This window comes from Catharus ustulatus, chromosome 1 (genome assembly GCF_009819885.2).
Source record: "Catharus ustulatus isolate bCatUst1 chromosome 1, bCatUst1.pri.v2, whole genome shotgun sequence".
Classification (NCBI taxonomy): domain Eukaryota; kingdom Metazoa; phylum Chordata; class Aves; order Passeriformes; family Turdidae; genus Catharus; species Catharus ustulatus.
The window spans coordinates 129,529,928-129,532,427 of NC_046221.1; the positions used below are offsets into that span (position 1 = coordinate 129,529,928).

The following is a 2,500-nucleotide window of genomic DNA, read 5'->3' on the forward strand; positions in this document are numbered from 1 at the left end:
AGATACGTGCTTAATATATATCCATTTTGCTTCTTTTTTTTAATACTATACGCTTTGCATTGTGATTGCTTTTGTAAAGAGGATTGAAATCTGTTGTAGAGACTTTGTGGAAAAATGTTTGTTCTGAGGCAGTCCTTGTAAATTTTTTTATCTACGACTTTGTGAAACTTTGTTGTAACTCTCGCAGAAGGTCCCTGGGGAGGAGATTTATTTTTTATTTTTCAATACTGAAGAAGCTGTAACTCTAATGGATGCATGTTCCATCATATGTTGTGTACGATCAGTAAGTTATGCCAGTAATTTTTAATTCCTCATCAAGGTATAGTGATTTCATCTACCTTATCTGATAGCAAACATGGACACAAAGACAGTAAACAGTTCAAGTATGGAAATATACATTACGGTTTCTTTCTGTGCTGCTCCTCGGTTCAAAGATTTAGTATTTGTTTTAATTGGAATGAAATATACTCTTGTTTATACAATTGTGATCAGAGGGCTGATGTCATTGTTTAGTACTGATTAATACTGAAGTTATATAAGGAGATGACTATAAATGTGCAGCTTATTTTAAAATGTTGATTAAGTAACAGAAAAGATGTTATGACACTTGTTACTGTGCTGGTTTTGTTTTTCACTTTGACTATGTGGTGGAAGGTTTAAAAATATAGTTTACTTCTGGTAAATCTTTTTAAGAGAAAATTGCAACAGCGCGACTGTTCACACGGGGCTGTGGGAAGAAGGGGAAGGGTGAGATGCTATGCTGCAGAACCCATTTTGTATCTGCCTAAAATTACTTACTGCTCATAAATGCCATCTGGCCCCAGTATAGTGTGCATGCCCATGACTGTAACTGGCAACTGTTTCTGTGTGTGTGCTGGACACTGTGATGCTGTGGGATACCATAATACACTGCAGTAGGGCTAAAGCCTGCCTCAAGCAGAAAAGGTTAAATGGAAAGCCTCAGATAGGGCTAGAATAGTTTTAGGGAGTTACATCTGGTTCCGTTTGTTGTATTAACTCCTTTTTATCAGTTGTTTTACCTACTAAAGAGGTTTCATCCTGACTGATTCATGGTACTGGGTAGGGCAGAGTTACAGCAGAGTTACTGCACATGCATCCCTGCATCATTGCTGGGGAACAAAACTGAAGTACCACTGCCTCTTTTTCTGTGCAGTGGCCCAAAAGACTTCTTGTACATATGTCGTGTGCCAGCTGCGTGTGTGTCTTCATGCTTGCATGTGTGTTTACATGTGGCTGAAATAGCCTCACAAGTGCAGTTGCTGAGTGGATACATGTAAAAATACTTTGTACCAGCATTGTTTATCCTTTTGTGTCAGAGTTGAGAGATATCAGTATGAAGACATTTATCCCAGTCCTCTGCAGATGGAAGTGGCTGGGAATGCTTTCTGGTGCAACTCTCCTTGTGCAGTTTTTTATCTGTAGATAAGGCCTTTGGAGGAGAATGCATTAGATGTGCTAGGCTTTCTTCAAGATGCATACACTGTTTGTGCAGATTTGCCAAATAGGAAGGCAAACATGCTTGTCTCTGGACTAATTAGAGAATTATTAAGTTTTCATGCTCATTGTGATCAGATTATTTCAAAAGGTTTTTAAATTGCATGTGCGCCACGAGCAAACTTAACCTGGTTCTCATCAGTGATTAAAATTACACACCAAGCTTTGTGACGTTTGATTCAGGAGCAATTAGGCTGTCATTTTAGCCATCTCAGATACCAAAACTAATTTTGATTCATTTTCATTCTATGCAAATCTTCTGATGTATCTTAAACTGATCACTTCCTCTCTCTGATGTAGCTGACAAGATTAGGCTTGATTACACTTTAAAAAAATTAAGCAGCTATCCTTCATACTTAATATCTCAGTGACCTTCACTGAAGCCTTTCTAGGGAAGGATTTTTTTTTGTAATCTCAAAATCACACTGAGTGATTTTATGCAGGGATATAGCACCTGTCTGTTATGTATGTAAACTTATATTGTCCAGTTACGCAAAATTTTTGAATTAGATATTCAAAGATGTAGAAAAAATTAATGCTTCAGATATCTAAAACAATAGTTTTCAGGATGTAATCAAACTTTTGTACTTAATTGAAAACTTATATGATAAATTGATTACTGCTTTCGTCTAAAATTAATGAGATCTATTGTGCTGACTTATGACTGGAATGAAGATTGCTTACCTCCTGCATAAAAGCAAGGCAGAGTCTATATCATAGGCTGAAAAAAACCACTAAAGTTTCAGAGTACTCAGCTGTTGTGTACAGTGCCATCATTCTGCAAACTGAGAGATCTGCAAGGACTCGGGGTAGCTTAGGCTGTAATCAGGCTACTATTACAGTGGTTGGAGCCTTGCAGGCTCAGGAAAAAAATGAAGGAAAGCAGACTTTTAACCAGTGTGTGCCTGACTTTCCTCTGGTGATTTTACCCTGCTGCCAGACACTGATATGGCTTTTATAGAGTGCATCTTGTTCTCAACAAAGG

The 2,500-nt window shown here is 37.6% G+C and overlaps 1 protein-coding gene across 5 annotated transcripts in view; it reads left to right on the plus strand.

Moving 5' to 3' along the window:
* The window catches only part of ZFHX4 (zinc finger homeobox 4), a 154,443-nt gene that overhangs the window by 26,034 nt on the left and 125,909 nt on the right, over positions 1-2,500 (plus strand). The gene's annotated exons all lie outside the window — the stretch shown is intronic.